The sequence below is a fragment of the Neolamprologus multifasciatus genome, chromosome 15, assembly GCF_963576455.1.
Source record: "Neolamprologus multifasciatus chromosome 15, fNeoMul1.2, whole genome shotgun sequence".
NCBI classification, from domain to species: Eukaryota; Metazoa; Chordata; class Actinopteri; order Cichliformes; family Cichlidae; genus Neolamprologus; species Neolamprologus multifasciatus.
Window position 1 is genome coordinate 26,153,332 of NC_140453.1, and position 10,369 is coordinate 26,163,700.

Sequence of the window (10,369 nt, forward strand, 5' to 3'; positions counted from 1 at the left end):
TGCACCTCCTGCACAGGAGGAGAAGAGCTCGGAGTTTCTGGGGGTTTGTCTTCTGGACACGTTCAAACAAGTTTCTCATCATGGAGTAAAACCCACAGAGGAAGGAAACTTCGCATCAGACCTGGCAGTCTGTTGGCTCAGATCCTGCTTCAGCTGCAGGATCTGCAGAGTCAGAGCAGATTACATCATCTTCAGATATCAACTAGCTGCTAACACCCAGATCTGTGGAACAAATGCAGGTAAATGCACCTTTCACCTACTCTCACCTGTTCTGAGCACACACCAGTTCAGTCCTCAGGCTTTAGAGTTTAGACTTGTGAAGCTAAACTCTAAAGCATGAAAACTGGAGCCCCATCAGTTTACCTTGAGGGCCATGAACACCTTTTGTTAGGTTTTGTATTGTTGATTGTCATTTATGCTTAGAAATATCTACTTATATATGCTTAGAGGTGTATAATCAATTGTGTAGTGATAGGATGTGTGATCTTTAGCAGGCTGCAAAGGCTTGGTGTGCATTCAGAGTGTTCTGGAATCCACACCTACATCCTGGGAGCATGGGAAGAGGTCGTACCTTGTTTTATTGTTTTATGGTAGGATAAACGTAGCTATATCTGTTTTAGGCTAAGTGCCTTTTGTTTAGATGGACTGCTGGACTTCCAGACCAGTAGGTTTAGGGAAGTCTTTATGGGGTCACGCTCTGACCCCACACATACACACACACACACACACACACACACACACACACACACACACACACACACACACACATACACAATCCTTTGTTCACATGTATACCTATGTAAGATGTTATATGTTAATGACCCTATGCATATTCATGTAACCACAATAAAAGGAGTGCTATGGGGAACCTGGCTGAGAGTCTGATGGAGGTCAAGTGGTGGAACGACACTTGGCTCCAGGCAGGTCTCCCTCATGCATGAGTAACATGAAGAACTTTGCCTACTTTGGGTCTTGCTTTGCTGTGTAATTATATTGTCTTCAACGTTCCAGCGAATAGGTTTAAGCTACAAACCTATCATTAATTGGTCCTTCGATGCCGGATCCCTGGAGTCGACATTCACCGAGGGGAGGAGAGACACACTGAAAGACTGACGTCAGCCAGGAAGTTCCTGTGGATTAACTGTCTGTCTTTCCTCCTCGATGAATGACGATCGGCAGGATCCGAGGCAGATATAACACGCTAAGCAACACCAAGTAAGTTCCTAGAGCCCGACTCTATAACCGTGTGGTTGTGCAGTCTCCGCCACTTTGTGAGGCGTTGAGAAGTTCGCTACTTTGTGGAGCGATAAGTGAGTTTTTCGCTGCTTTGTGGAGCGATAAGTGAGTTTTTCGCTGCTTTGTGGAGCGATAACTGAGTTCCTCGCTGCTTTGTGGAGCGAGAGGTGAGTTCTCCGCCGCTTTGTGGGGCGTTGAGAAGTTCCGCGGGTCCAGACTGTGCTGGACAATAGGCCTATTTTGTGTTGTTGTGTTTGAGTGTGTTTGTGTGAGTGGGTGCGGAGCAGAACATGTGGTCTGTGACACAGGCTCTTGTTGTTATCATGGGTTCCTAAGCAACCAAGAGTGCGTCAGAGGGTGACAGACGTTTATGTTGGACTTCGCTCCTGGCAGCGCAAAGTATTTAGTATTAGTAGTATTTTTTTTTTTTAAAGAGAGCGACGGCTCCTTAGCTGCGCGGGTACACGCGAGCACGGTCGCGCGGGTTTCACGCGGACCTGAGCCGTGCGGTTAATCGCAGGCTTATAAACAAAAGAGAGCGACGCCTATGCCGTGCGGGTTCACGCAGGCTGGGGAAAGTTAAAGGCCTATTTGTGTTGTTTGTGTACATCTGTGTCAGTTGTTAAAAGTAATCTGCATTAAGCTTAGGGTTGCTCAAATTAAGTACAATGACATATGAGATGAAGTGATATAGGTAAATATTTTAACTAATTACGTGCATAGAGGCACTTGACCTGTGTGAAAGACTGTCGTCTTATTATGAGCCATTGTTGAGATACAGAGCACACCTATGAAAACAACTAATATGCTGAACCCTGTATGAAACATCTAAAGGTACATGATGGAGAAGCTGAATTGAATATGAAAGTGCAAGTCTTTGCCACTGTGGGGCAAAGCACACAACCACTGTGTGAGGTTGCGTTGTGGTCTCTTCTGAGCTGATGATCAAGCTACACATTATCAGATCAGGAGCTGGCTGAGAACTCTTCAAAGAGAGGGAAATAGGACTGTGATAACTGGAATGTGCAGAGTTTCCGTGAGCAGTTTTCCTGCATCTTGACTCATGTGTGTAGAGTGTTCATAGCATCAGCATCATGTTTTTGTTTATTTGTTTTGTTGGGTTGAAAATAATTAAAAAAACTTGTGATCATATTTATGGATCACCATGGCACATGCCATTGGCCAAATGATTTATTTACGCAGATGAAAAAAGTGAGTGTGAATGTGTCTGACGTCACAGTGTTTTTGTGCGCTGTGTAAAAGTAATTGCCTCTGATTGTGAGAACGGTGATTCTGCAGGTCACCAGCTATTGTAAAGAAAAAAAAAAGAGTACAATAGAGACAAAATTTACATTGTAGATGAAAAATAATCATAGGAAAAAGGTTTTGTGTTTATCAGCCAAGAACAACTACAATCTCATTTTCTGCTTTTAAGAAAGGAGAGTTCACAAAAACAGAGAGAGAGAGAGAGATGTGTGTTGATTAAGCAGTGATAATAATAATGGAAATGTCTTAGTTTGTCACTTTCAGATGAAAAGCAGACCTGAATCAATTTTCCACATGCAGCGGTCGGAAGAAAGTTATAGTTTAACAACATTGGAAACATTCAGGCCAAGTTTTTGGCTAACTTATTTACAGCTCCATGTGTCCCTCAACCTCACAAGCGAGCTCTCACTCCTCCCTGAAGACAAGGAATGCAGCTCCAAAGAGCAATAACATGGCAGATAAAGAGACAGCAGCAAAGTCCTGAGCAAAGAGTCCCAGCAAGCAGCAGCAGTGTGGACAAACAGCATCAGAGAAGAAGAGCAAACCCATCATCCTGCCTGATTGGATGAATGGCACTGTGTTTCCAACAAGCTGCAACTTCACTGTGCAGGTGACAAGAACATTTGAGGAGAACTGAGGAGACTGTTGGAGTTTGACATTTGCCACCTTTGGAGAAAATGGCAAGAAGAGACAGTGAAACACAGGACAAAGCTGAAGGAGAACTGCTGGCTGTTGGACTGTTGAAGTGGGAGAGGACAACAGAGTGAGAGCAGTGGTGAGAACACATAGGAATTTTGTTGTTTAATATGGGAAATCAAACTTGGGGTTAGCAAACCTGGGGAAAAGAAAACTGACTGCTTAAGTTGGAAAATTGTGAAGGAGTTTGAAACACTGCAAAAAAAGAAACATACAAAATCACACACACAAGCAAAACATGCATTAACCCTACTAACACAAATACAAGAGAACTCATGAAGATTAGACAACATCTTAAGCATGTGAGTCTGTTTATCATCTTGTCCAAGTCACCTCGTGTGATGCAAAGACCAGTGGACTCATAGCACATTAGTTAAGAAATGATCAAATAATAGCAGAAAAAATGTGTAGGAAAGGCAGCTTTAAGAACATGCCCTGCTGGAGATGCAGCTCCACAGACATTGATTAAACCTGCCTAATAACACAAACACCCATGCAATGAAAGTCAGCTTGTTATCTTTCATCAGTGTTAAAATAGTGTTAATTTAACAGACACTTGTTATCAAATACTGAATTTATCCAATGCTGACAATTAACTCTCTAGGTTGCAGGACAACAGTTTAACTTTTGTGGGGAAAAAAGATTCTGGTTTGACCACCCAGTGATCAGACAATAAATTTAGTTGTTAATATAGTAAATTGGGAGATGCTTCCTGCTTGATTGATGCAGAACAAATAATTTACTGTATGAGGGAAATTCTATTTTTGTGATAACATTTTGAATATGCATTTCTGTTGTCCTGTCATCTTAGTGGGTTAATAGCTGATATGCAAATTAGTTGATCGTTCTTAGATTGAGGAAAGGTGACTGAATTTTAGCACGAGTGAATGAGATGTGTTGGAGTTTGTTGTGCGTTGAGTGGAGACTCTAAAACACTGAGTTTCCTGTTTTGATGTGCGAGTGAATCCTGTACTTAGATACACAACTCTGAATACGTCAGAACAAACGTCTTTTGTGAAATAGCTGATGACATGTCTCACGTTTTATGATGACGGGAAAAAAGGAAAACTGAATAAAATGGGTGTGTGTGGCCTAACTGAGTGAAAAGCACAGACCTGGGGATTAAACTCATAGCTAATAACATATTACGCTTATGTTGTGTGTTGTGCAGCTGATGGTTGGTTTGGAGTGAATCTAGTTGATGATTTTTCTTTTGTTGTGAAGTTGAGCCTGCCTATTAGTATGATGGTATGATAAACCATGCTAATGGTATGATTTACCCTCCTGAGATGAGGAGCATGTGTCATGACTTAACAAGGCCTTTTTATTTTGATACTTTCACAGTGCACTGAAAGTTTTGTTTGATAATCTCTGTTTGAGCAGATCTGCACGATTAGAACAGAAAGCGCTGTACGACACGTCGTCGAGAAAATTGTTACAAGTGAGCTTCTCCACATTAAAATGGGCTCCGGAGAAAGCCACTTATTTGGGACAATTAGAAAGTAAGTTCCTGTCCAAAAAGGATTCAGCAAGGTAATCCGATCTAAAGTTCTTCTTTTTCTTTTTGAAATGACGTAATTTTGCTGAGGGTGGAAATCTAAATGCGACGATCGATTCCACTATCAGCAAAGGAAGAAAGAATGGATGTATGAATGAATGAGTAAAAGAGGAAAAAAAACTGACTGTTAAAAGCTGACAAAAGCTGACAAGGCTTGACCACTACTCAAGGTTAACCTCCACCTAGACAGGACAAAGGGGTGGATGAATCTATGTGTGTTTCCTTTTACAGGAGCAGAAAGATGACATCAACATTCAAGGTTGCGTGACGATTTAACCTTTTAAATGCCACTTTCTGTGTCTGTGCATCTACCAGGGGTGTTATTCACTACCTTGTGTTGCTCACAGAGGAAACTGTGAGAAAGAGTGTATACATCTGCGCAGCGCTAACATTTGCATTTTCTTTTCTACAGCATTACAGTTCTTCATGTGAATTGATCATGTGATTTATACCAGGACAGCTGGTTGATGTTTTTTCCTACTACAGGATTTCTGGGTTTATGTGTGAAGAAAACTGTGTTTATAGGTTATGAGTGGTGATGCTGTTACACTGTGTTTTTGGGAAAATGTGAAGGTTACTTTGACAATGTGAATAACATGTGAGAAATTTCCTGTGTTGAAAACTAGTGTCACTTCTTTCCACAGCTATGGATGGTTAACTTTATGGTCCTTTTATAGCACCTCTGGAACCTGTCGACCTGCGTCTGACCACCGGGATGGTCAATGTGTATTGCTAATGTTTGTTTTTCTAAGAGTACATGTAGAGGATTCGGCAGAAGCGGACAAGTGACATAAGAAAAACAAATAAGTTTTTTGAGCTCCTAGTGATACATGAGTGGAGTGACTTTGCTTAAGGGAAGTCACCGATTACATTAATGTTAACTGAGTACATGGGATGATCCATGTCTGAGGCAAATTATGGTCATAATTGTAGTTTACTGATTTGAGAAAACCTGCACATGACACTTGTCTTGCTGATGTTGAATGCTTTATTACTCTTATGATACAATTGTTTACAAGTGTGAAGTTTGATTTCACTTCCAGATCTTGTTTTCCAGGCCATGATGGTGTGTATGCAGGCTCCTGGCGGAGCCTGGTGTTAAGCAAACTTAGTATGCCAAACACACTAACATCTTTTATTGCAGGGTTACGGAGCTACTCCGGAGGAGACACCCTGATGTTGCCTGAGACGTGATCTAGCTAACCTTTTTTCTTTAAGACAGGAATCTAGGGTTGATGAGTTGACTCATGGGAGTGTCCATGCGTCAAGAGGAGGGGTCCAGGATTAACATGAAACAATGTTTTCTATTATTGTTGCAGTGATTTGTGTGATTAACAGTTCATTTATGGGTATTTTAAACCTATGCAAGTGGTGCATCCATGTTCAGATGAGGCTTTGATGGCCTATAAGTGAAGTTCACTGAACTAAAGAATGTGGTTTGATGATTGTTGACATGCTCTCCAAATAGAAGTTTTTCCTCCTAGCAAGGAAATACAGGTGCAGCAGTCAGAGTATTGCTGAAAGGAATCTCCTGAGAAATCTCCAGAGGCCCAGTGAGAAGCGAGAACCATTCCAGGCATAGCTGAAAGCCCAAGCAGTGGTTGAGGTCAAAGGTCGAGCTGTTTGGGCCCATCATGAGATCAGACTTTGGAGCCACAGCAAGGAACTGAAGCTGCGTTGGAATGAGAGCTGTGCCAAGGGGGATTTCCAGAGGCCAACAGAGGAGATTGTGGACAACAGACGGGCACATGAAGGATGAGGGGAGCGTGCCAAGCTCCATCGACAGCGCAGAGGGAGTCCAAGGATGGCATCATGATTCTATGAAAAGCACATGAACCAGAAGCTATGGTGGTGATGACAGCAGTTTCCTATGAACATCACCTAATGCTGTGTCACTGTACTGTGCATACGATGACACTCTGAAGACTGCTGGGATCATAACAGCAGTAAGATAACTGGACCCAGCACCCTTTCCACAGAGGGGTTTTTCTGCAGAGCATGGACAATGGAGGAGTCATAAGTATCCCCCTTGCAGGACGAAGGCCTGAAGTGAGGTGATGGGGGTTGGTAGAGGCCATAAAACTAGAGTGCTGAAGAGGTCTGCAGCTTTGGAGATAGCTGAGACCCATGTTGACAAACAACAAAACTAACTGGTATGTTTGAATGTCTATTCTACATACATTTGGACTCCGGTCCTATGGACAGTGATGGAAACAACTGGAAGAGGCATTCATGACGCCCTGCAGAACTTAAACCACTCTGCAGAGAGACATGTGATTTGCACGCCCAGAGGAGCACCACCAAGCTGAGATGTTTTTGAAAATGTTAATTTCTCTTTTGACTATTAACAATTCATTTGTTTGCTCGTAGGATGCAGTCTGCCATTGGATGAGATCAATGAGGAATGGGATAACTGCTAATACATTTGTTAAACTGTGTACTTTTACAGTAATGCCTAAGTAAGTGCCTTTTGTTTAGATGGACTGCTGGACTTCCAGACCAGTAGGTTTAGGGAAGTCTTTATGGGGTCACGCTCTGACCACACACACACACACACACACACACACACACACACACACACACACACACACACACAATCCTTTGTTCACATGTATACCTATGTAAGATGTTATATGTTAATGACCCTATGCATATTCATGTAACCACAATAAAAGGAGTGCTATGGGGAACCTGGCTGAGAGTCTGATGGAGGTCAAGTGGTGGAACGACACTTGGCTCCAGGCAGGTCTCCCTCATGCATGAGTAACATGAAGAACTTTGCCTACTTTGGGTCTTGCTTTGCTGTGTAATTATATTGTCTTCAACGTTCCAGCGAATAGGTTTAAGCTACAAACCTATCACCTTTGCATGCTAGATGTGCAAAATTTGTAAAAATGTCTTATTCCACATCAACAAATTTTTTTCATATCATGCTTGATTGTTCTGATTTTTTGAGTGTGAATAAACATTCAGTGATACTGAAACAGAAAATGAATCCTATTGGAACTCAGACAGTGACCCTGTGCTTCCTGCCGTCGTCCTCAGGAGACACTGTGTGTATTTCAGCCGGCATCACGCCTCTAACGAGACCATGGGAGCCACAACAGAGCTTTACTGTTGGTGGTGGGGTTTCTTCAGAGTTTCAGGTTTGTCACTGAGTTTGGATCAGCAAACATCGACTGAGGAGTCTAAACTCCTCAGACGTTACTGAACCAACAGCAGCAGGTTGGCAGAATGAAAGCTGATATTGCTGACAAGAAGATCTCAGTGAGAACCAGGATACGTTTAAACAGCAAGCCATCCAAGTCATCCAGCTGTAGATGGATCATCTCAGACTTTCTCTGGGTTGAAGCTTGGATCATTTTCAGGATCTTCTTCCTGTCACATGACAGTGTTTGTCTCTTCCCATCGACCCTCAACAAGACTCTGACTCTGACCTGTTTCGTTTAGCTCAAGCAGAGCTGGTGTGAAACCAGCTCACAAACCTTCTGTTCCTCCTCTGCTAAACCTCCTAAAGCCTCTTTTTTCCACACCCAGACATCAAGCTTCGAGAGAACAGCCACACTCATCGCTTTACTGGACCTGAAGAGTCTGGATCTCAATTTGATTTCAAGATCTGAGGGTGAAATGGTTCCCAGCCCTCAAACTAAAGAGCTGAATGTCAGAGGTTTTTCAGCTCACTGCTGACTTTCCGAGTTCAGATTTAAGCAGCTGACATAATGAAAGTCTGTGGAAATGTGTGAATTAAAGCAGAATGAAAACAGCGTGACACGCCCTTCGCTGGTCTGTTTCTTACACTTTCTTACACACTGATTGTATTCACATTTTCCCAAATCTGCAGGTATCTAACATCCTCAGTCTTATTTCCATTTCCATTTCCAAACACACACATGAAAATACACATCATTACTACCAGCGCTGGATGCTGCACAGCCATCACTGCGCACACACAACAAAGACAAGAGAATAGAGAACAAGTGAGCAGAGTGATTGTGTGGGAGAAAATACTCAGGAGTCTCCGTCCTCGGAGAAAACAGTGAGGAGGAGAATCTAAATATTCATCCCTTTCTTGTTAGATTTAATGTGTCATTTGAATCCCAGCAGGAGGACGAGGCAAAGACGCCACTGCTGTTTACTCGCCTTCATTACAGTGCAGAAGAAGAGATTAAAAATCTGCAGCCTGCGGGCCAACTGTCGCCCCCAGGGTGACTCATCAACCTATCAGCTGAGAGAATTAGACTATGACATCATCCTGCTCCAGTCCCGCTGGTTTGAACTGGGAGATCAGGGATCTGCTGAAGGTGTTTAACTCAAGCAGAAGAGCCGTTTATCCACCAGGAACAGAAACAGCTTGTAATGTACTGATGCTTTGTTAGTGGATCCACAGCTTAGTGCTGTACACATTCACGTGTGATCAAGTGAATGATCCTGGTTTTATCCCAAGAGGAAGAGGAGGAAGCTCATCATGTCTTACAAAAATGGAGCTGCCTGCTGTGGCTATTCTAAACTTTGATTTGAAAACAGGCAAAAGCTTGTTTATAATTAAAGTGCAGGTAAAACTGTTTCCACCTGCAGTTCCACTAATGTCCAGCAGAGACAGCAGTCAATCAAACTGGCCATCGGGCATACCGGGCATTTGCCCGGTGGGCCGATGGTAATTTTTCGTTTTAAATGGGCTGATGTTTTGTTGTTGTTGTCTTTTTTTCATAACCGTGTAAACAGTGAAAGGTCGCGGATTGGACAGATGCTGGCAGACGTGTGAAAATAACTCAATTGTTTGGCAATGGCTATGGTGGAACTTTCACAGATTCAGTAAAATTAGCAAGTGGTGGAGGCCAGCAGGTGGATGGGGGAAAGGGGGGGCGGAGGTAGAGAGACCCAAGGCGGCTGCCGCCGGTCCGACTGTCAGGTGAAATGAGCTTCAGGTAAGAAGTTATGACCTGCAGTCTATCTGGGTCAGATATAAACCAAGTTTAGGTGGAGTTTATTTTCGTTGTGCTAACTTTTTACAGTCAGTTACAATAACTCATACTGTGTACTAGCTAGCATGAGGAGTTTCTATACAGCTGGGTGGGTGCTATGATGTTATTGGTGAACTTTATTTTATTCATATGGTTAGTTAGTAGAGTTGCCTACCGTCCTGTAAAAACACGGGATCCTCTGGTATTCAGTTAGCAGAGGAGTTAAAATTACGGGTTTCATATTGAGCTGAAAATAAACGCGATTCAGCTACAATAAAAAAAAGACAAAAAGCTGGAGTTATTCTGTGTCTTTACGCTGTCAGCTGACTCTTCTTCTCTCATTCTCTCTCCCTCCTCTCCTGCTGTTACTTCAATCATGAAACTGATCAATGATCAGCTGATCGGCGTTTCTGCCGCAAGTCCCGTCTCTCTTGCTTGTTTATCTCCCGTTTTGCGCCAGAAAGAGGAAACTAGCGGAGGTCGCGTTAAACAGCAGAAGCGCCTTTAAACATGATAAGCTGTTGTTAGAATTTATTTAATATTACTTTCTAGTATCAGCTGATGTTTGTTGGAGCCGTAAAAGCTGCTGGTCATGATATTGGTTTGGTTATCTGGTGAGAGGGAAACATGAAGATGAAACCAGGAGATGTCC

The 10,369-nt window shown here is 42.8% G+C and overlaps 1 long non-coding RNA gene across 1 annotated transcript; it reads left to right on the top strand.

The window, feature by feature from the left end:
* The first annotated feature begins 381 nt into the window (after window positions 1-381).
* Window positions 382-5,260, top strand: LOC146502238 (uncharacterized). The gene is made up of 2 exons (XR_014869576.1): window positions 382-1,345; window positions 1,378-5,260. It is a non-coding gene; the product is annotated as an uncharacterized LOC146502238 (long non-coding RNA).
* The last annotated feature ends 5,109 nt before the right edge of the window (window positions 5,261-10,369 follow it).